The following is a 25,532-nucleotide window of genomic DNA, read 5'->3' on the forward strand; positions in this document are numbered from 1 at the left end:
GGAGATATGAATTTTACATAGCCGCATCTCTCTCCCGGACACAGCGCAGAGAGCCGTGAGCGGGCGGCTGTGCACACTGGCAAGGGGGAGGAGAGGGGAGGGGTGCACACTCACAGCACACATGCTGCAGTGCATCGACTGTCTCTGTCAGCACAGGCAGGGGGGGCGGCTGGCTGTCTAACTATGGTGTACTCCCACCCTGCTGCACCCACCCTGCTGCACTTACCCTCCTAACCACATAACCCACCCACCCTGCTGCATCCTACTGCACTCACCCACCCACCCTGCTGCATCCTACTGCACCCTTGGCATCGAGCATTAAGCCCCTTGCATCGAGCATGAAGCCCCTGGCATTGAGGTAAGTGGCACTTATGTGTCAAATGTGTAATCGGCATTATGGTGTGTTGTATGTAATGGGCATTGCGGAGCGTTTTATAGTATGTCATGGGCATTGCAGAGCGTTTTATAGTATGTCATGGGCATTGCGGAGCGTTTTATAGTATGTCATGGGCATTGCGGAGCGTTTTATAGTATGTCATGGGCATTGCGGAGCGTTTTATAGTATGTCATGGGCATTGCGGAGCGTTATATAGTATGTCATGGGCATTGAGGAGCGTTATATAGTATGTCATGGGCATTGCGGAGCGTTATATAGTATGTCATGGGCATTGCGGAGCGTTATATAGTATGTCATGGGCATTGCGGAGCGTTATATAGTATGTCATGGGCATTGCGGAGCGTTATATAGTATGTCATGGGCATTGCGGAGCGTTATATAGTAGGTCATGGGCATTGCGGAGCGTTATATAGTATGTCATGGGCATTGCGGAGCGTTATATAGTATGTCATGGGCATTGCGGAGCGTTATATAGTATGTCATGGGCATTGCGGAGCGTTATATAGTATGTCATGGGCATTGCGGAGTGTTATATAGTATGTCATGGGCATTGCGGAGTGTTATATAGTATGTCATGGGTATTGCGGAGTGTTATATAGTATGTCATGGGCATTGCGGAGTGTTTTATAGTATGTCATGGGCATTGCGGAGTGTTATATTGTATGTCATGGGCATTGCGGAGTGTTATATAGTATGCCATGGGCATTGCGGAGTGTTATATTGTATGTCATGGGCATTGCGGAGTGTTGTATGTCATGGGCATTGCGGAGTGTTGTATGTCATGGGTATTGCGAAGTGTTATATAGTATGTCATGGGCATTGCGGAGTGTTATATAGTATGTCATGGGCATTGCGGTGTGTTATATAGCATGTCATGGGCATTGCGGAGTGTTATATAGCATGTCATGGGCATTGCAGAGTGTTATATAGCATGTCATGGGCATTGCGGAGTGTTATATAGCATGTCATGGGCATTGCGGAGTGTTATATAGTATGCAATGGGCATCATGTGTGGGCTTATGTGTAATTGGAATTACAAAGTTCACTAAAATGTCCAATGGGCATTACGGTGTGTGGTATAATGTTGGTCCCTGCCCACTTTTCACTGTGCAGGAGCCTCACCTACTACAAATTGGGGGGGAGCGCGAAACATGCCCTTGCTCCGGGCGCCGTGGCACCTAGCTACACCACTGGTCAGCAGTAAGAACAAAAAAATGTCCGGAAATAGTTCAGTCACATTTTATAGCATGAAATCAGAAATATACAGTAGGTCATCAGAAATATCCATATACACATGGCACAAACTTACAAAACCTGGGTAGATTTGGGCAGTGATTTTTTTTTTTCCCAATAGGGCAGGTCCAAAATAAAAACACAACTGACACTCCTGACTTTAATCGCCCATTAATTAAATTAATAATCTTAGCATTACACATTCTTTTTCAGGCAAAAAAAGAAAAAAAAATTATAAAAATTCTAGCTCTTGCTTGTACAGCTATCCCCATCTAGTGGATAATTCAGAGAGCTGTCCTTTGCCGAACATGCAGTACTGCATGACAGAATTTAGTTATCTAGTAAAGAAGAAAAAAAATTCAACTGTACATCACCTTTTAGTATTATGTAGCGGCTTCATTCGTATATTTAGTAGTGTATGGTATTAAAACTGTTAAATTCACTGTAGCACACAGTGGAACAATTTTACCTTCGATTACAATTGATGTAGATCTTCATAGATAATTTAAAACACGGGTTTCGTGGCCAATATAAAAGGCTTAACGTCAGCCATAGAAACAACCTGTGTAATTCAGTAGCGTCCCAATTTAAATGGATAGCATGGTAAGTATATTTTAACAAAATAATAATTGATTATCTTAAGAGAATATATAAAAAAGGCAGCTTTTTAGCAGCTGTGATAAGTTGGATCCGATTTCCCTTTAACTTTCCCCAGCAGCTCCCTGAGAGTCCTTCCATGCTATTTTAGCATGTGATAAATCGCATGTAAAAATGGCACAGCAGCAAGTGCCAAATCAGATGGAAGGTCTGGTGGGGAGCTGCCGGGTGAGATCAAGGGAAATCGGATCAGACTGGCCCTTCAGACAAATCACAGTAGTGTATTGGGCCTTGAGGCAGCACTGCACACCCGAATATTTACTTCAATTATGAAGACCTTAACTAGAAAAATCAGGAATCTGGTTCCTTTGCATTAGTTTTCATAAAATTAACCCAACCCACTTCAATGGTTCCCAAAGATTGTAATGATGTTCAAAGGAGCAGACTCAATTATCCGCCAGGTGCCAGTGAGCATGTTCCAGTTCATTATTGTACCTGACTTCTGCTCGCACATCCATAGCAGAAATCAGCTATGAGTTAATAATGCTACTATGAGCAAGGAATAGTAAAAATACTAAAAAATAAGGCTTGCGATAGCAATTATTCAAATATAAGACAGCATAGCCATATACATATGTTCCTAAAGCAACTACAATATAGGATTTCACACATTTGTTCTACTAGTAATATTTAGAGCTTTTAAAGTAATCCAGAAATTAATATTGCTGAACAAATAAGGGAGTGACCAAAACCAGAATAAAAGAAAGAGAAATTCAGACATGCAAGGAAAAATAGATAGATATTCTTTCAGGTTTCTGTGATGGTTTAAAAGCCAGGATAACAACCAGGGCTGTGGAGTCGGAGTCGAAGAGTCGGAGTCGAAGGGCATTTTCCATACCTGGAGTCGGCAAACAATGCACCGACTCCGAAAATTATAATTAATGACTTCTCTACTGTAAGAATAAAGACCAATGAATGCAGTGCCTCACGTAACCGCAAAACGAACATGTTAAGTGACCGTGAAAAAGCATGCTTTTCATGTGCTTCACTATATGGCACGCAACGCACAATTCGGAGCACCAATACTTATAAATGTATTCTCCCTTGTAGTTTACAACTTATTTTCAACGTTCAATAAGGTTTTCAATACCTCGTTGGTAGAAATCACCTGGTGTAGACTCTAAAAATTCATTCAACCAAGCTCTCCCACCATACGCACAACAGCTTTGGTACTCTTTACCTAGAAGGGCGCCCATCGCATGTACCAAAACATCGCATGCGATGCGACAGTCGCGATTACCGCGATTTCCCATAGGTACAATGTTAAATGTCCCAATTGACCCGATTTTCCATAGGGAACAATGTTAAAAGGCCCACAGAGGCCAAATAGCCACCCTGAAGTGTGAAATGGCCCCCCCAATTGTTAACGCCACCCCACGACCAACGTCAACCCGAAGCGTGGCGAGCGCAGAGGTACGCGTCCTCCAACCTTTTCATACCCCCACAATCCACGTCGGCGTGAAGTTGAGAATAGAAAGTGTGGCGAGCACAGCGAGCCCGAAGCGTGGCGAGCGCAGCGAGCCCCGCGAGGGGACGCGGACACCTGTGAAGCCCGCGAGGGGACGCGTATACCTGTGAAGGTGTCCACGTCGCGTCGCTGCGCTCGCCACACTTTCTATTCTCAACTCTACGCCGACGTGGATAGTGGGGGTATGAAAAGGTCGTAGGACGCGTGCCGCTGCGTTTGCCACGCTTCGGGGTGACGTTGATCGTGGGGTGGCGTTAACAATTGGGGGGGCCATTTCACCCTTCAGGGTGCCTATTTGGCCTCTGTGGGCCATTTAACATTGTTCCCTATGGAAAATCGGGTCAATTGGGACATTTAAAATTGTTCCCTGTGGGAAATCGCGGTAATCGCGTCGCATGCGATATTTTGGTCGCATGCGATGCGACAGACGCGATTTTTTTACCTTACGATGCCCAAGATCACAATCTTGGGCGCCCTTCTAGGTAAAGAGTACCACATCTTTTTACGCGGATGAAGATCTTGTTTCATGTGCGGGGTCGTTTGTTTACCTTGGCTAAGCCATTCCTTTCGCTGGTTCATATTGATGTACAGGCACCATTTTTCGTCGCCAGTAACGATTCGGTAAAGAAATCGTTTCTTGTGTCCATGAATTGAACGGTGACGAGTAAGCAAACCAGCGGAGATTGTGGCTCGTTGTTTTTTGTTGTCATCACAAAGCATGCAGAACTCATGCTCCACACTTCTAAACCTTTCCTATTGAGTGAAGATTCTTCTCTATAGCTAGAAGAGCTTAGAAGGACTTGATGGAATAGCTTCTTGGATTCAACTGTTAGTGTTTATATTTATTTTAAAACCTGCACGCCTGCTTGTCTGTATGAGGGTAGACATGTGTACATGTTTCTGGAAGAAACTGTCTATCCTAGGTTTGTTAAATGTGGTGGAAGGAATGTATCAAATACATTTGCATATTAATACAGAGGAGTCGGAGTCGAGGTCAGCAGTACGAAGAGTCGGAACATTTATCTACCGACTCCACAGCCCTGATAACAACGCACAATAAAGTAGATAACAATGGACTTTTTTATTTTAACTTGTAACCCCTTCACTACTCAGGTTTTTCAACAAATAACAATAAGTGAGACAATTTTTCCTTTATTTTTGAACTTTTGTAGTCCCTTATGGTCAATCAAATAGAAAAAAAAACTTTGGCCCTTATTCTGATCGGTGCGGATATATCCGCGTGCGTTCGGCCCGTCGATGTTTTGTGTCTGCGCATGTGCAGAGGCGTCTCTGCGCATGTGCAAGCGGGGCGTACGGCCAAATTCCGCATGATATGTGAACACTCCGAACAGGGGGTGGAGAAGGGCGTGAAGGGCTATTTGGGCTCATTACCATATGCATACGCCCCGCGTTTCATGGGAGTTCCCATGAAAACGCTGGGCGTACGTATGGTAATGCGGCCGTGACGCACGTGTAGGGGGCGGACATATGACATCGCCGGATGTCAGCTGCCCGCCCAGATCTCTGCTTTTGCACAGAAAAATGTCCGTGTGGTCTGAGGTTGCGGGTGCTGGTGGAGCACTCGGTCCTGCATTCGATGGTCTGCGACCATCGAATGATGGGGGAGGTTCCCTTAGATGGAGGAGGCGTATTCCGTGAAAAATACACGTGCGGTCCGTTCGGACAGCTTCTTACCGCATACGGACGGAGTTGGCGATCCGTATGGAAGGCGGGGTTTCGCACGCACGGTCCTGGCCGCATATTCGGCTCCGGCCGCACCGATCAGAATAAGGGCCTTTATCTTGAAAAATTACTTATTCAACTTTGCTCTCTCAATTCTATAAAATGATATAGACTAAATGTATACTTCTCCAACAAATCAGGAGTTATCATCCTAAAAGTCATTTAGCAAACCGTGAAGATAGTGCTAAAATGCAGATAAGAGTCCTACAGTAATAACATCGCCCAATCTCTGCCATATGAAGAATGCAGAAGACAAGTACACACAAAACAAATATCCCAGTCACTGCATGTCTTATGGAAGTGCCGGCTTCTCATTTTATTTTCACAACTCAGAAGGAAACAGTCTGGTTTAGAAGCACCCCCATTGTTTAAAGACCTCGCTTCCTCCTCAGAAGCAAGAATAATAGCCTTATAACAAGAATACAATATAGACCATTTAAAAAAAAAAATCTCAAATGGAATATATAAATAAACATTCCAAAAATGTATAATAATCTAAAAATACCACCTTCAGTTACCAGTGTATTTCCACGTGCTACCCAAAACTTACAATGAAACTTCCTGCAATAATTAAATAAATTCCAAGTGGATATAATAATGAAGTGGTGCTGGTCACTTCCTGTAGCATATTGGGCTTCTACTACATGGACCGTTTAGAAGAAGAAAAAAAAAAACACTATTTTCATGCACGTAGTTTAAAAGCATGATAAAATGGTACCCTTAATATTAATGTGCATGCATGGTAGGTCACAAAATGAGGAAAAGATGGCATCCAAAGCAGTGCAAAAGTGCAGCATATAAAAGTGAAAAGTGTTTTCAGAAATATTCTTCAAGAGGCAGCGGTCACTTACTGTAACCTTTTTTTTTTATTAGGATACTCCAGATTGGTATAGACTGCTATGTTTAGAATTTAATTTGGTTTGAATAGAATAGAATCAACTTTATTGGCCATGTGTGCTTGTGCACACTAGGAATTTTCTGCGGATTTACAGTGCAGCATCAAGCAGGGATAGGGGGGGGGGGGGGGAGAGGACATTGCATACATTACATTGAGGACATTACATGTAGGGAACACATGCCCGCCGAGCTGGCCAGCGCCTAGGCAGCCATCAGCGGCGCCACTGGTCGTTGCAGCAGTCGGTAGGTAACAGTATAAGCAGGGACAGTTACAGTTATCACACAGGGGACCCATACCCGCTGAGCTGCACAGCGCCTAGGCAGCCATCAGCGGCACCACTGGTCGCTGCACCAGCCAGGCAGGTAATATTGGAGCAAAGACACAGGGTTACATACAGTAGCTGAGTGCACAGTTCCTTGGCAGCCATTTGCAGCGCCATCTTGTAGGCCTCAACGGGCCATCTTCCTGTAGGAGAAACCAGCGTGGAAAGCTGGTGTGGTGGTGGGAATTGGTGGTGGGGGCAGAGAGAGTCACTGAGTCACTGGGGAGAGACAGTGAGGCCTGGGGCTGTAGTTGGCTCTTTCATGCTAACCATTTCATCTACACTAAAACCAGAGGCTAACTTCTGTCATCAGCACCCACTTTGGGGGCTGGTGTTTTTTTTTTTTTTTTTAAAGTAGTGTTCCCGCTAGGCTTATTTCACAGGGCCCTGCCCCTTTTAAACCCTGTAGTTAAGATAAGTTTCCCTGCGCAGTTAACAGCCGCCGCTGACATTACTATCCCTCCGCCTTTGCCTTGCTTCTAGTCTTCTCCCGCTGCTGCTGAGCGCGGCAGCAACCCCCTCAGCCCTGCAGTCTCCACCTTGCTTCTAGTCTCCGCCCACTGCCGCACTCACAGTGTACGCTGTTGGGCGCGGCAGCAACCCCCTCAATCCTGCAGTCTCCATAGCCGTGCTAACAGTCCCCGCCTCAGCCCTGGCACAGTGACTGAAATAGTCTATCAATTCCGACTTCCTCCTGCATGCAGACCATAGGTCTGCTCAGTAGCCGGCTGGGCAGGGTGTCATGTGCTCCCCCCAGGCCAATGCAGTTCTGCAGCATTGGAGCCACTGCTGTACTGTGTATATAGATCTGACAGCAGGAAGGGAAGCTTCGCCTGCCCCCTTGCTGTTGGGTTCAGGCTGCAGATGCTGTAGCTGAACAGTCACTGAATGCGGTGAGGTGGCTGTGTCCCTCAGCAGATACAGAACAACAGTCTCTGTGAAGAGGCAGGGCTTAGCGGGCCGTGAGGAGTTGGGGGTTGTTTCGGGGTTGAGCACTGCCTGGCCGTTCGGTGCACTACAGACAGAACTTGAAAGCCTACCCACAGTTCTTTCCCCCTCATCCCCTTCCTTTCCATACCATGCAGAAGTAAGCTCTACCCCCAAACACACAGAGGAGCTGTTGCTTAGGTAGGATATCAGTGCCGCAGCTTTGGAAAGAGGTGGTCAGTGATATAGAGTGCGTGCAGCTGTACCCTGCCACAGTAAGATATTGATTTATTTTTTCCACGTAAGTCATCCCGTGTCTTCTCCTTACCCCGCAAGTGTGTCTACCCTCCCCCCTCACCCTCCCCTATCCCACCTGTCTGCTTTGCTGCCCTTCAGCAGTTGCCACCCATAGGCCCGTGTCTATGAACAGTGCGACAGCGCTACCGGAATCCGCACTTTCAGGTAGCGTTGGGCGCCCTGACAGAGTGTAGAGGTGCAGGAAGCCTCTAGCAGCTCTCTCCTCTATTTTTGGAAGGGCGCAGAGTCTCTGCGCCCTTTCAAAAATAGAGGAGACAGCTGCTAGAGGCTTCCTGCACCTCTACACTCGGTCAGGGCGCCCAAAGCTACCTGAAAGTGCGGATTCCGGTAGCGCTGTCGCACTGTTCATAGGCTCGGGCCTATGGGTGGCAACTGCTGAAGGGCAGCAAAGCACCCCCACCCTTTCACGGGTTGCGATTCGTTGGAAGGGGGGGGGTCACAGGGGTGGTGTAGCAGCAGTGGGACAGACTAGAGGCAGCACTGCAGGCTTGGTGGTGACAGAATCAGGGGGCTAGAGTGGCTATCACCTGCCCCATGAGTATAATTGGTGTGCAGGGCTGCCTGTCACCTGTGGCCCACCCCCTTGTTGGGTCGACTGGTGAATGCTGTTTAATGACAGCTGATGCAGGGAGGAACAGTGGGTCAGCATCCAGCACAGCAGCGGAAGTGAAGGGCCCCACAGCTGGTAGCAGTCAGTGGTTGTAGTTGGTACTGTACTTTCAACTGACCCGGAAGTGTGGAGAGGCAGGAGGCTGCCTGCTACAATCGGCTCAGGGTTGGCGTCCTGTGCGGTGCCGCTACTGATCCCATCCCCTCCAGTCACCGCCACCGCTATACCTCTCCCTGGCATTGCCGTGCGCCCACCAGGGGTGCGCCCAGCATTTTACCCTGCCGCTGCTGGACTGCTGCTGAACTATTCTCCCTACCACTACTGGGCACAGCTGGTCCTTTTCCTCCTTCTTTCAGTGCGGCTAACAAGTGGCTAGACAGAGTAGCAGCATCTGCTGGTTCCTCCTAAGGAAACTTTCTCCCCACATGCTGTCAGCCAGAGGAAAGGAGATCTGTGTCCAAGCCCCCCCCCAAGTGGCACTTATGTGGAATATGTGATAAGCATTATGGTGTGTGGTATAATGTGTAATGGGCATTACAGTGTGTGGTATAATGTGAATGCCAGTATTCAGGATACCTGCCCTTTTAAATAAAAATGTGCCTTCCTCACCGTGCTCTGCACCCTGCCCTAAAAAACTTCTAGAGTGAACACTATTAAGTAGCAAGGACTTCCATTTTTGCCACTTTAAGGAGGTCATTCTAGTTATCAAACGAACCAGCCATTCGCGCGGTGGTTCGAATGTGAAGCTATGCGCATATTCGCATGTGCAGGGCTTCAATACGGGGGCCTTTGGAGACTGGCATAGTCTACATGGCACTCGCAAAGAGAAGCATATAAGAGGTGGACAGGGGGGCAATCCCATGCAAAAAAACCCACAAAAACGCTAGGTGCAACCAGGTAAACGCTCTGTGTCCCCATTCGAACGCGGGCGGGTACCTACCTTCAGGGGAAGGGCGGCTGACGCAGAGGCTGACTTAGATTTGAGAGCACTGAAGAAATAATTTGATGGTAGTCAACCATCGAATGATTTCAGGCCCACGCTCTAGCCTGCGAATGGATGTTTATGCAAAACATACATTCGCAGTGCAGCAGGTACATTCGGGCAGCGTTACAAGGCTCGCTAAGCAGCGAACTACCATCTGCTTAGCGAGCCAACCAGAATGACCTCCTAAATATATATAGTTGTAATTTTACCAATTCACAGAACTTGCACCATATTACATATGATAGACTATCAGACATCATAACACTAGAGAAGAATGATCAGCATGACAGCCCCTACAACTCACAAAACCACAACAGAATATTTAAATGACAGTGCTTTTAAGTAGTAATTATAATATATAAATGGATGAAGGGCACAGTCCGTGGTTGCTCATTTTGACCAATATGATGCATGAATCTGTACTACTAAAATGGTAGCTTTTTCAAAACTACTTTACATTTACACGCTTGCATATACTGAACTAGTATTAATATTGAAAACTTCCTCAGCCTGCAGACTTTTAAGTCTGAAGAACGAACTGCAGACCACAAAAGTTTATCATTTGTTAAACCATTAACCTTTAGAGGACAAACGTGTTTTTTTTATTTCTTTCAAAGAATGACGACAACAAGAACGCTCAATGAGATTTTCACAAGCCAATAAACTTTAACATGTTAGTATGAAATAATAATGAGACATAGGACTGTGTGGGTTAAACTGCGTAAGGCAAATGATCAGTCTCTGCCTGGATCTGTTACAGTAACCTAGCAACTTTGGCAAGAAAGTGAAACCTATTATACTTCTTTAGCCTTGCATTTCTCTGCCAAGTTTGAGTAACCTGTCCTCTTCCATTATTGAACAGCTAGCTTAGATGAGAACTAAAATGACTTCATATGATGGCACCTGTAGCGTTTGGTGGTGCCTGATGCGTTTTCTTTTCGGTAAACCAACATCTCTATAGGCAGTTTGAAAACATTAAATTAAACACCATACTTAGACTACAGTCATAGTTAGGGCATGGTACACCGTGATAAGGCTACATAGAGACCCGGGATGACAGGGCAGAAATACAGTAGTAGTAGTTCTGTACCGGCCTCTCTGTAAGGCTGCATAAATGGTGTGAACTGTGTCTTCCCGTCCTGCTAAATGGCTTTCCGTTACCTTTTTTTTTTTTACTGTGAAATTAATTATCTCTTCAAGGAGATAATGATTTGAATGTTAGCAATACTGTAATAATGTAACAATTTATGTGAATTATATAGGTCATATGGTGACATTGTTATCCTTTGAAGTCATGATGAACAACATACATCAACCTAACACTGTGTACACATCAGAAGGTTGTGGCCTCAATATCCCCAATTTTGATACACTCAACCGATTGTATGCACTTGGGCATGTTTTAGATCCAAATCCGATGCTATGCACATTCCCGCTGGTCGTTTGGGAGATCCTACCTGCTGCAGTCAGGATTTGCCAATGATCCGTTCTGCTGTGTACAGATCGTGTGCGCCATACAGATTGTGCGACCATCGTAAGATTGTCTCACGATCATGATCGTTCTGGTGTGTACCCTACATACCTGCGATGTAACAAGTTTCGGTGATTTTTTCCAACATAAGTATTATTACAAATAATTTGTTGCTATATGTTTCCCATCATGTGACTTAATGATTGACAGATTGAGATTTATCTCTTGTTTAATGGATGGTTGCTAATTCAATTGTTTGCACAACCATGTTGGCCAGAAGGCCATAAACAATGAGTTAAGCAGCTCCTGTTGTGCCAAGTGTCAGATGTGCTCTAGTTAAGGTGCAGCACACACTTTCAACTAACCTTACAGCCCCAATTTACATGGATTTCTGCTGAGGCATGAGGAGCGTGCTAGCAGAAATTGGGAGCAAAATTCTAACAAACCATTGAATTGCTCCCATACTTTAGCATGAAAGGTAGCTTTGCAGCATAGTTTGTTAATAATAATAAAAAAAACTTACAAGTTACACCTTTCCCGAGCAACCCATTTAGTCACAAATATGATCAATTTCCATTGGATAGATATAGATAGATATGGTACATTATTATTATTACCGCACCCGGTGGGGGCCGGGGATGGTCGCACGTGGGAGAGCTCCGTCCTCCAAAGGGGAGCTCAGCTCAGCATGGCATGGACGGGTAGGATGCAGGGGGAGACGGAGACCGGAGAGTCCCTGGTGCCGAGTGAGACCTCCTCCGGTCGGAGACGAAGACGCCGCGGAGACGCCCGACGTAGGGGAGCATCGGCTGCTGGTCGGCCTGCAGGACTGGGCTGCTGCAGGTCAGCCTGGAGGTCCCACTGGCAGCCCAGAGAGTGTGCCCTGTGCCCAGCATCGGTGGAGTAGCAGCGGCCGGAGAGACGGCAGCAGGGAGAGAAAGTCCCGGCAGCCATGGAGTCCAGCCTGGCCGGAAGTGATCTGTGGGTCACACTGAATGTCCCGGCGGCGCTGATGGGATGGGGGTGGCAGCTCAGCCTGGGGATCCCAGGGATGTCATTGCCTGTCCCTACAGGTAGATGGCGCCGCAAATGGCTGCCTAGGAACACTGTGCACACAGCCTTATATAACCCCGTGTCTCCTGTGTGATAACTGTATTGTCTCTGCTATAATCTGTGCTGTTCTTTCTCATAATGTTACCTACCTGGCTGCTGCAATGACCAGTGGTACCCTTGATGGCTGCCTAGGCGCTGTGCAGCGTATATGTTCCCTGTGTGATAACTGTACAGTCCATGCTTATATTGTTACCTACCTGGCTGCTGCAACAACCAGTGGCGCCACTGATGGCCATCTAGGTGCTGTGCAGCTCGGCGGGTATGTGTTCCCTGCATGTAATGTCTTAACAAATGGATGTAATGCCCCCCACCCCACCCCCGCTGCACTGTAATCCACAAAAAAATCCTAGTGTGCGCAAGCACACATGGCCAATAAAGTTGATTCTGATTATCATGTATGCATGATCAGTATTTATTATATATATATATATATATATATACATATTTATCAAGGGGCACAAGCAATACATAGCTACACAAAAAAAGCTGTATGTGTCAGAACAAGTCTCATTACATCGGTCACTCGGGTTTTCCTGTACTTGGCAGATTTGGAGGGTCATCTGCTAAATGCCCCAAAAACTGCTATATTGGGTAAAAAGTAGCGGTAATGAAGTTCGGCTTTTGAGATGAACAGCAGGACACCAATGTGTGAGCCCAGCTTGGTTAGAGAAAAAAATCCAAGACAGAGCAGGGCGGCATAAATTGTTTTTCTCTGTCTGTTCCAAGCAATAATTACCATGTATAAGTAGCTTAAAACAGTATTTACAGCATTAAAACTATAGGGAATTTCATTACAGTTGCACTGCGGTTAAGACTTCATAGGCAGTAAACAAATTATAAAAAGAAACACAATGTACACATATACGAATCAATGCATACTTCTACTTTATATCTTATGATAATGTGACCAGCCATAGTGCATGAAAATAAAAGAATAGAGGTGTTTGGATCAACGAGAAAAGATCTGACTGTCAGACTTTAAATACTACACAGTTGAGAAAGGTTTACTATGGACTATTGTAATTATGGGGTTGTAACACTTATTGGGTAACAAACAGGTGTGTGATATACGTAGTGTGACAGGTACATGTGTAAAATGTCAAGATGGGTGAAGATTTAACTTGGCACTTCACAACATGCAAGCTTCTCCACCCTGCTTTGCCATTGGAATGCAGGCTGAATAAACAACTGCAGACCCCGTTTTAAAAGAAACACTGAGATATACACAACAGTATAAACTGTACCATGCACCAAAGAGTTATTACGTCAGATCTGAAAATTAACAAGACTTTAAAATGTATCAAATATCAGTCAAATACATATACAGAAATAAATAACAAAATATAAATGTTATATTTATTGCATGTTACAGGCAGTTTCATTAAAATGTGGCATGCCTAAATTAGGATACCTTATTAAAATGTTTTTATTTATTTTTTATTTTTACTCCTCTGGGAATCTAAAAACACACCAAACATTTTTTTTTTTTATCATGCAACACTAAAGTTATACATGTGAATACTTGAGTGGACAACATGCATCCACAATATAATACAGTCATACTTTTTTTATTATTTTTTTTTTAAACACAGAGCAGTCCCTGAAGGAGCGTTGGTGCAGCCAATGCAGTGTCATTAAGTGGCTAGAAGCGCAGTAGAAATTAGTCAGACTGACTAATTACTGCACGCTGCCGCTGGCCCCGGCATAGTGGCAGCAAAGCAGAGAGATTTTGAGAAGAGAGGCCTTCCCTCCCTGGCACCACATCCATGCCACACCTGTACCTGTGGGAGACACTGGCTGGCAGCCACTGCTGTCTGGCTTGTTGTTGATGGGCCAAGCAGGTGAACCCCAGTACCAATTCTCAGAGAGGCAGCAGATTATATATATATATATATATATATATATATATATATATATATATATATTTATATTGATATATATATATATATATATATATATATTAGTGCAACCATCACCATAAAAACATGTAAACAATACAATACAATCTGACAGAGGCAGGTTGCGCTAGCAAATACGGACAATAATCAATACTATGCTACAAATGTATACTACAAATAAAGTGCTACAGCAGAATTCATTGCACATACGTATAAGTACCAGGCAAGTAGTAAATAGACCGCAGTAAATCATAAACCTAAAGCTGGTAATAAATAATGCGTTCATTTCCGTGTCAAACAACTGATGCCTAAATTCTCGTTCAAGCCCTTGGGTGCCAGTGTATCAAGGCGATGTATCCACCTTGTCTCGCACTTCAGGAGTAGGAGCCCACGGTTACCTCCTCTAATATTTAAAGGCACATGATCTATCATACGATACCTCAATGAAGGCAATGTGTGTTTAAATGCAACAAAATGTTTTGGGACTGGTAGATCACATTTACCCCCTGCAAGTGCTTGTCTAATAGTAGAGCGATGTGTTGTAATGCGCTCTTTAAAAGTTCTTTCAGTTTTGCCTATGTATGATAAGCCACACGGGCAAATAAGTTGATATACAACAAATTTAGACTCACAACTGAGGGTATGTCGGATCGTGAATTTGGTGCCCTGTTGAGGATGATAAAAGATGTTACCAGGTATCATACAGGTGCATACAGTACATGTGCACCTGATGAATCCTCTTGGAAGAGGTTTAACAGGTTGGTTAAATGGGGTGATGTCAGTTTTCACCAACAAATCACAAAGGTTTGGGGCACGTTGATAACAAGCTAGAAGTCTAGTACTGGGAATATTAATATCTCGATCACTCTGGACAATCGGCCAGAGTTTTTTTTTTTTTGAAGTCCCTACCCTGGCTGCCAGAATTTTGTTATACTGTCGTATGATAGATCATGTGCCTTTAAATATTAGAGGAGGTAACCGTGGACTCCTACTCCTGAAGTGCGAGACAAGGTGGATACATCGCCTTGATACACTGGCACCCAAGGGCTTGAACGAGAATTTAGGCATCAGTTGTTTGACACGGAAATGAACGCATTATTTATTACCAGCTTTAGGTTTATGATTTACTGCGGTCCATTTACTACTTGCCTGGTACTTATACGTATGTGCAATGAATTCTGCTGTAGCACTTTATTTGTAGTATACATTTGTAGCATAGTATTGATTATTGTCCGTATTTGCTAGCGCAACCTGCCTCTATGTCAGCTTGTATTGTATTGTTTACATGTTTCTATGGTGATGGTTGCACTATTGGTCGGCGCAATGACGTCAGTCCCGATGCGCCTATGCTCTGGACGGCGGGAGCGCACGTAGACCTGCTTTCACGATGGTGTATAAAGGTATGTAACATTTCTGTATGCAGTTAGAGATATATATATATATATATATATATATATATATATATATATATATATATATATATATATATATATATATATACATACATACATACATACATACACACACACACACCAGATTTTTATTCCATCCAACCAACTAATTGGATGAAGGTTGGTCTAGTGTTTGGCCAGCATTACTCCCTGCTACTCATTCCTCACAGACCTCGGGTACCCACTGCCTCTTTCAGTCTCCGTCTCGTTACCCACTGCCACCTCTCCTGGGGATCACCCACTTTCTCCCAGCTACCTACTGTCTGTCTGCCATTAGCGCTCTGTCATCCTCTGCCACTCCCATTAGTTACTATATATCTCACACTCTGTTTTGTGTTAACCACTGCCACTCCAAGGTATCACCCACTCCCAATTATATGAATAGGGCATTCTCTTTGCAAGAAATGACCCTTGTTGCGAGGTCGAGCCATTTTTCAAGGTGCGCACACAAGATAACCTCCAGCCTCATTCCCTGTCCTTGTGGCCCCCGTGATTCTTTTCTGGATCTGTCCTGAGCATGTTTATGGATGGGAGGATTCAAAGGGTTTGTTCACATCTTACTGAACTGCTCACTTTTTGACATGATGTGTTACATGAATATCCCACCACACACACACACACACACACACACACACACACACACTAGTGAAAGATTCAAACATAAAGGTTGTAACCAAGCTTAAAACTGAAGTTATGTGAAAGTGTTTAAAGACCAAAATGTGAACAAAACAAAGCTGGCATATTTTAAAACATTACTGACGTGAATTGGCTTTTCCCTTGTTAACTGAAGAGCGCTGACCTTGCTTTATTAATTACTGGTGTGGCTGCAATGTTGACAACTCATCTGTTAAATAAAATTTTGACAGTATAATAAACAGACAGAACTTGACATCACCACCTCTGGTGTCTCACTGATGATACATACATGTAGGATTGTCACCAGCTCAGTAGTTTACTAGCTTAGCCTGTAAAAGAGGACTAGGTGCCAGTGCTACAGGCAGACATGTGCCACATTTTCCAGAAAACAAAGCAATTCTGCAGATGCTACAATAATAGTATACAGTAGCTCACAACTTATTATTAAGTGGGAAGGGCTATTTATATGTATCTGTTAATGTAATAATCTCCAAAATGCCTATGATTATTGTTTGGACAACAGCCATAATATACAATATCTATATACAGCATATGTCTAGTGTCTGATTGTGTGTCTCTGAAACACTGCCATCTGTTGGCAGCAAGTGAAACTACATCTTTCACACATGCACAAATACAGAGGCAATCACAAGGTAGACTAGCTTTAGAAGAATTTGCTTTGAGCGGGCTTCCTAGTGTAATAAGCGATAGCACCCGGTTTTGCTTGTACAGTGCTATTTGCTGCTGGAACCGATACTAAGGTGAATGATTCAGAGGTGCAACCAAGTCAGCTGTTATACGCAGAAACAAGGAGCAGATCATCACCCACATACAGTTTCATCCATCCTCTAGCAGAAGTATCTGTCCTCCTCATCAACTCGCAATAGCAGCATTTATATCCTTGGTGCAAAAGATCTGTTTGAAAGCAGACAGGCCAGAAGCATGCACACCTCTGCATAGTCTGCAAATCCTCCTGCACACTGACATAACACTTAAACCCTATACACCATAGCCGACCCGGCCGATGCTGATATACAGATGGAGATGCTCCCATTAGAGTGGCTTCTGGCGCAGTAATTCCCCACCGCCCCTGTCCTGCATTCACCAGCGCTAGAGATATGTCGCGCTGACAGGCGCACTGATAGAGGCTCCATCTGTAGTTAACTATTCCGGTCCCAGGTATAGTTTTCAGGCTGGAATATATAAGGAGTGGACATATCATATTCTGCGCAGGTGCAGCAGCTGGGATGGGTTTTCAGCAAAGAGTGTTCTCCAGCAATCCTAAAAACAAGCATCACAAAAGAATAGTGATCAAACCCTTCACCAGCGCGTACCTTATCAATATTACCTCCCTGTTTGTAATGTAGGGAAGTTTTTTAGGATGGTTCCACAATAAGAATGTCAAGCATCATGGGTCCATATGCAAGAGAGATACACATCAGTGTATTACAGTTTTAATGATGTGCACAAATCTCTTTTACATAAATAGTCTAAAAATGACAGAATCACAGATAAAAGTAAAAACAGAAAGACCTGGGATTGGTCTTTGTGAAGGCTCCTTCATTGTGGAGCCTTGACAAAGACCAATCCCAGGTCGAAACGTATTGGCGGTCCCGTTTGCGGTGCTGTTTTACCTGCTGAAGCTGAACCAGATTGCTGGCTGCCCGGGCTGCTGCTCTGCTACACTCAGTCGCGCTTTTGAACTTCTCTTTCATTAGACAGTTCCACCACCTCCGGTAAAAAGACTTACAGCCGCCATTCATACAGGGGATACTTTTTGTGCTGTGTGCCCCTTTCTGTTTTTACTTTTATCTGTGATTCTGTCATGTTTAAACTATGTAAAAGATTTGTGCACATCATTAAAACTGTAATACACTATGATGTTAATCTCTTTTGATACGGACCTATGATGCAGATGAATGCTTGACATTCTTATTGTGGAAACATCATAAAAAACTTCCCTACATTACAAACAGGGAAGTAATATTGATAAGGTACGCGCTGGTGAATAGTTTGCAGGCTGTTTGGCTATATATCCAAATTGACCTGCATGTTCAGCAGATTCCAATCATCGTTATTGACACCTGGGAGCTCACACACTAAAGGATATAGTGAACGATATCACTCAAAGCCCTTTCTGAGAAATATCTTTCACTATATCCTCTTATGCAAGCATGTCCAAACTATGGCCCTCCAGCTGTTGTGAAAGTCCCATCATGTTTTTCCACAGTTTTGCTATTAGTGAATACTAAACCTATGGCAAGGCGGATGTGTAGTTTCACAGCAGCTGGAGGGACACAATTTATACATGCCTGCTCTAGAGTGTATGGGGCTTTAGGGCAGGTAATAAGCTTGCCGTGGGCCATCTAATTATCCCCGATAAGCTGGCATGTCGCGGCGTACCAAGGCTTTTGAGCAAAATCCCCGAAAGCAGTGGCTGAAAATACACAGGTTTCACTGTGTGGTTTTGAAGTGAAATGTGTTTCGGTGAACTGACGTTTTTTTGCTACCTAGTAAATTGGATACACCCCATAGTGTAAAAAACGAGCGCCCCATTGCGGTCATGTACACCCAAGTGGAGATATGTCAGACCTTGAATAGCTAGTAGTTGTATATGCGCAGTTTAGGCACATGCAGAGTGCGAAACATCACAAACTCCACCCACAAACAAAATTGTGTGCAACTCTGAATTATCACACTGTATACAACTTTCTGTATCTGCATGTAGGAAAAATAATGTTTTCATCACTGTGCAGATCTCAACCAACTCCCACAAAACAGGAATTATTTGGAAAGATGACGAATGAAATGGTCCCTAGCAACTAAAGTGTTTGGCTTGTCACAGAACACCCCGCCACATTACCTGGTATGTTCTGTTCATTAATCTAATCTATATTAGCATAAACAGGCAGATTGCTTCAAACTATTTTAAATTGTTTCATACTATTGGCTATTGTTCATTTGGTCTTTTATAAGCATTTAAGGGAAATTATACTACTAGAGCACAATCATACTGCAGTCAGACCGCAAATGCAAGGTCGCACTGAGACTTTGAAATGGGGTGCGACTCTGCATGTGCAGTCTGTTCAGATCACATACGCGAACCGGCAATATTGCATGTAATTCAGGGCTTGACAAATTTCTTTAAATCTGGGAGCCAGGATGAAAGTGTAGGAGCCAGACAGACTAAATATAGCGACAGAAAAATGTACACCGTAATGCCTATTACACATGTACACACACCCATTACAAATTATACTACATGCCATAATGCCCATTAAACATTATGCCACACCCTGCAATACCTATTACATATCATACGCCATAATACCACACGCTGTAATGCCCATTAAACGTTATACCCAACACCCTAATGCCCATTACACATTATGCCAATCTGTAATACCCATTACATAAAGCACACGCCATAATGCCTATTACATATTAGGCCACATAAGTTACCCTTACCTACATGCTCGTTGCTATGGGTTTCATGCTTGCTGCCAGGGGTTTGCTCTTTGTCAGGCGGTTAACATGGTCTGCCAGGGTAAATGCTCATTGTCATGGGGTTATCCTGGTCTGGCAGGGCTTTATGTGCAGTGCCACAGGGTTAACCTGGTCTGCCAGAGGTTAATGTGCTTTGCCATAGGGGTAACCTGGTCTGCCAGGGGTTAATGCTCTTTGTCATGGGGTTAACGTGCTCTGCCAGCTAAATGGCAGCCCCCTCCTCTACTCTGCTGTTACCATCCGCGGTAACAGCAGCAGCTGGGCAGACAGATTGTCCACTACCATCCAATCTACACCTCCCCCTGCACAAGATCAGCTCCTCCGCAGCATGCCTATTTCAAAACTCGTGTCAGATCACGAGCCATTCGAAGCCCGGTCCGACAGCTTATCAGGGGGTGAGCTACCACTGCAGCTCTTGATTGGCTCCTAAACAGCAAACTCTGTTGGCTCGCAATGCTGGCGTACCTGCTCTAGTGCTCTTGTACAGCGGGGAGGGTTGAGCATGGAGGGGGACGACTGCTCTGCCCGGCTCTCCCTGCAAGGCGCAACCAGCCATGACCAGATTCTGCTTCCTCCCCCAAAAAAATCTAATCGCTTGGGTTTGTCGAGCCCTGATGTAAGAGATAAAATGTATAGAGTTCATGCCCGGCTATTTTAGTGCCACATCCTGCATAATTTTTAAAGGGCAGAATGAGCCTTACCCCCTCTAGCAGAACAGCCTGCCTATCCCTGTGTGCATAGATGCAGTGCTCATGCACATGGCATCTATTTACATTAACCAGTGTGCTCAGGGGAAGCCCAGCACCACCATAGATACCCTCAATGGTGACATCAGAAATCACGACCCACCACCCTCATGCTGCCCGCTTGGTGCCCCGCCACCCTACCCTGATCCTAGAAGTTGGAGTTATCTGGAGCCGGATTATTTATTACAGATTACACCTCCAATCAACTGTGTTTCCTAAAGGTTTAGCGCTTTCCTTTAATAATTTGCTTTATGCAGATATATTTTAAAAATGTTGTGTGTGTTATCTTGGGCATAATAAATAATACTCATTAACAATTGTTTTATGAGCCTCCTTTATGATTTGATCACTATTTACTTCATTGTCCATGTTGACTTACAATAAAAAAAAAAAACTACTGACTGTTAACCCCAAATCTGTATCCCAAAGTGTTATATGTAAACTATATGTATGCTTTTTAAAACAGCTTTTTGTGCAGATTCATGTTGTTTTATTCAATAGTAAATCATGCTCATTAACAAAACCACAAATGGGCATTTTTGTATCAATTAGCTCTTCCTTTGCCCGTCTAAAGGCCCCACACACACTGAGCCGATTTGGGCCGATTCCGTCGAATCAGGCTGTCAAATTGGGTCAGTTTGATGTCCACTCAGGTCCAATGCACGGTCCCATGTGCATCGGACCTGTGTCGGGTGGACAGACCTGCTGACCGTCTGACCACCCGACCTTGGACGTCCCTCCTGGCGGCAAGACAGGCGGGAAGCAGGGACTCATACGATCTGTCACAACAAGTCCCTGCCTCCTGGGAAGGTCCCGGGCGGCTCGCAGGGTATTGAGTGTCCTGACACTGTTGGGAGACATCGCAGGAGTGTATGGGCACCTTAAGTGGCAAGCTTTGAAAAGAAGGATCAATATATAGGGCGATTCCTTTATCACAGATAACCAATAAGATAGCACAAAGATGGAAAAATTGTAAAAGGTATTTAATAACCATATAATGCTCTGGCAGCTATGTGCAAGCTAACATTTGTAATTTTACAAATGCCAGCAATCCAAATAAATTAAGCAGGACACTAGTAGTTCAACAATAGTGTTTACAATCATTGTTGGGGAGAACACAATTGCTTGAATTGTTCATTTCCAGAGTAGCTTTCAAATACACAATATAGTGGTTTGTGCAAGCTGGCACTTCTCCAAAAGCCAACTGGCCTTTGCAGCCAGACTATACTGGGACCTGTAGTTCACCACTTATTAAAGAAAATAAATAAAAAAAAAACTTTTATTTAAATAATATTTATGTATTTATATTTTTCAAAACATGTAGTAGTAGTAGTAGATCAACCCAGTCTGCATACTTCTGTGAGATCACAAGTTGGAAAGAAGTGGGCTGGTCTGAAGACAGATTCGATTAGGTAGCTGGAACACCATTTAATACCCCTTTCACACCACAGCTATAACATTTTATATTGCCAATTTATAAACATGTCAACCCGGTTCTAGGTGCAGTGTGAAAGCTCCATAGTCAAATACCGGGTCAAAAAACCCAGTATTTGAACCCATTACATAGAAGGAACCTACAAAGTTCGAAGCCAATCCATTTTGCAGTGTGAAAGCTTCAGACCAGATAGCTGTATTTTGAACACATGACCGTGCCACAGAAGGTGATAAGCCGTCTCCGTGCCTGATGACACAGGAGGGGGAGGCAGGGATCGGGCACCGTGCTGCTGCTACTGACAGGAGGGGGAGGCGGGGGTCAAGCACTGCGGGCACTGGTAACAGAAGGGGGAGATGGGGTTCGGGCACCGCTGCCGCTTATCTGACCAGCTTCTGCTTCCACCCTCCCTGCAAAATAATCTGCTTGCCAGAAAGCAGAATCTGGTCGCCGTGGCGAAATGGCGCCTGGGTTTTGTCGAGCCCTGTTGTAATTGGTACAGTACATAAACATCAACAAAAAGGCTTAAGGTGCCCATACACGGTACAATTGTTATGTGCGCTCCCGTCACACATCTCAAGGCACAGCTCAAAAAGTATGTGCTGCACATACTTATTGTACTGGATCTCATCTCATTGCATTGCAAAACCGATGCGATATTGTATACAATAATTGTACCGTGTATGGGCACCTTTATTTTTAGCTATAATACAAATACTGTATGTGAGCCATAAAAGTCCATTACAAATGACATTACACTGTTTTCTTTGGGTGAACCGGGTTCAGTGTAAAAGGCACCAACCTGGTAATAACCCAGTTATAAGTTGGCTCCGCCATGCGATGTGAAAGGGTTTTAGCTTGCTCAGATCCATTTCAGAAAAGTTTTCAAATACCGGGTTAGAGCAGGGTTTGCGATGTGAAAGCAGTATCAGTTAGACAGACAAGTTGGACTAAAGTTGGCTAGCTATATCTTTTAATTCACTGTACGGAGAGCACAATGTTCGTGAATAAGGAACTAATCGTAAGCATTTGACAATGAACTACCAAGTCTGTGTGACATTCAACACAAGAATATCAGATTTCTTTCATGCAGCCAGCTACCAAAGCCTACAGCCTGCGTTATAGCTACTGTATGTATCACTGGTTCTGTGTCTACAGGTAGTTGTGCTTTGCTCTAATAACCTTCATTGCAAGACATTAAATATTTTATAACAATGCAACTAAGCTTGCGTAGCACACAGCCTATTAAATTACAATTTAAAAAGAAACTTGAGTACCACCAATGCTCCCCCAACCAAAATATACTTCCTGAAATCTAAAAAAACAAACAAAAAAAACACAACAACATATACAAAATACGGTACTTATGTAATATCTGGGCTCCCATTTTTCTTATGTGACCGTGTCCGCTCGCTGCGCTCGCCACACTATATAAAATCAACTCCATGCGTAGTTGGATAGTAGGGGTATGAAAAAATGGGGTGCATTTAACATGGAAGCCCAGATAATACATAAGTACCCAAAATACTAAGGAGGGTATTTATGAAAGCGTGGAGACACCAATAAAGCGCTAACCAATCAAATTCTAACAAATTTTACAGGCTGTGTTTGACAAATGAAAGAAGTTGATGGTTATTGCTTTTCTCTCTCTCAATGCTTTGATATAAATACCCCCTAAATTACACACTGTCATACATCTGAGAACAGCAACAGTCATTGGCAAAAGTTAAAAATTAAGGGGCTGAAACTAGCACAGTGGTCGCCATCCTTACTTTAGATGTGAGATACTTAAGAAAAACGTAACCTCCTGATGAGCTACTAAAAAAATGTATTTATTTTTTTAAATCTGCTAATACACCATGTGGTCTGTGTACATGTCTGTCCACTAGCCATGGGCCAACCACGTAGACCTGTCCACCACCTGCAAATCCCCTCTCCATCTTGCAGCGACTCCCATCTACCTTCCCACTTATCTATGCTAGGGTAGTGTCAGTGCCAGTGGCCCCAATTGTATGCATTGTGGTGGATCCCCAGAGAATACTGTCTGCTGTGGGAAACAGACACTGGATGCCTTTGCAGCTGCCTGTGGCTCCCGGGTTCTAGCTTCATGCCTTATGGTGGCTCCCGGAGGTCCTGATTAGAGGCACTTCATCAGAGGTCACTTTATCCTACTTGACTTCGCAGTACTGCAGCTAGGTGAGCTACCCAAATTACAACGGGAGCAACGGGTTGGAGACCACTGAGCTAGCATCTACATTAATACCTAGAACCCCTACACTCAATTTAGGCTCTGGCTTCATCAGACCACGTGACCTATGGGACATATCATTTCAACTGCAACAGCAGCAGACTAGCAAGGCCGTGGTCTAGTAGTTTTACTATCCACGTCACACTCTATTCCCTTTTAGCAAACTGGTGGAGAGTGTAGAACTCAAAACATGGGGAGAAAATGAGGGAACGCTTTGGGTTCCATGTTATGTACCTTGCTTCTCCACCTACCGTCGCAGTTCTCATGGTATGGACCATGTGGTCCAATTCCCTCTGAGGCTACATTTGCCAAAGAGGAGATAGACACAACCATATAAAGAAACTCCAGCAACAATAGACACAAAATCCTAGCTTCAAGCAGGTTTGAACCCTGAACAAATAGAACAGCTTTGAAGCCAGGGCTGCTCCTTTCATACATTGGTAATGGGCTGGATAATTCCCCAGTCGCTCCTTCGCACCAGACCCAGTTCCTTGGCATTCGCTGGGTGCTTGTAAATAATCTCATCTCCGAGGGCTATTGTTCCCTGCCAATAAATTTGTTTTAGGTGTTACATGGGTCATCAAGACTATGGTTGCACCTTTCACACCTAGACCGGGTCATCTACATGGGTTGTAAACTTACTAGCGAGCAGGGCTGTAAAGCCTGGACTCCCAATTTGTATAGACCCTTTCAGACATAAGCTAAAAATGGGTTGATGCACAAAAACCCAGGATACAGGCTTATGATGGAAATGGTTATTAACTGTATCCGTGAAACCAAAACGGTAGTTTTAATCAACTAAACAGCAAGGTTGGTAGACAATTTCTGATGAATAGAAACGGTTACTGGCTGAAATTAAAAAAGACGAGAGAGAGACAGAGAGACAGAGACTCTCTGAGCAAGTAGACATGACAGGTCTACTGCAAGTTTTGAAAAGACAGTGGCTAGTACAAACATACATATTTAATGCAATGTGACAAGGATCACAGCATACTGTAATACTAAGAGATGTGTTATAATTTCTGAACTAGATGCAATACTAAAGGAAAGAAAAAGAAACTTATGTAAACTTTATCCAAAAACTCATGCATAAAAAAGTAAAGTAACGCATAAAGAAAAAAGCACCATACATTTCTGGTGGTGACAATAATATACCTAAAGGGAGTATATACAATTGCAGTCACTATTCACAATGCAATGAGGTAGCAACAGGATATGAGGGTTCCTGAGACTCCCTGTATGACAAACTCCTTGAGTAACTAGAGCAAGTAGACACACATCCCTCATACTGTTCCTTTGTAGTCAAAGGAATTGCTGTAATACTGTAAAGTTCACTTAAAGCCCAAGTGAGAATAAAGTAACAAGGTATCCGGGTAGATTATGATTTCCCATACAACACAATACTCAGTTCTGACATTTCCTCTTTCCCCACAAGTTATTAGTGTGAAAAGCTATAAGGCTGAGGAATGTGT

General features: G+C 44.0%; 1 protein-coding gene across 3 annotated transcripts in view; it reads right to left on the reverse strand.

Moving 5' to 3' along the window:
* The window catches only part of DOCK9 (dedicator of cytokinesis 9), a 235,561-nt gene that overhangs the window by 208,996 nt on the left and 1,033 nt on the right, over positions 1–25,532 (reverse strand). The gene's annotated exons all lie outside the window — the stretch shown is intronic.

The sequence above is a fragment of the Crinia signifera genome, chromosome 2 (assembly GCF_055691185.1).
Source record: "Crinia signifera chromosome 2, ASM5569118v1, whole genome shotgun sequence".
NCBI classification, from domain to species: Eukaryota; Metazoa; Chordata; class Amphibia; order Anura; family Myobatrachidae; genus Crinia; species Crinia signifera.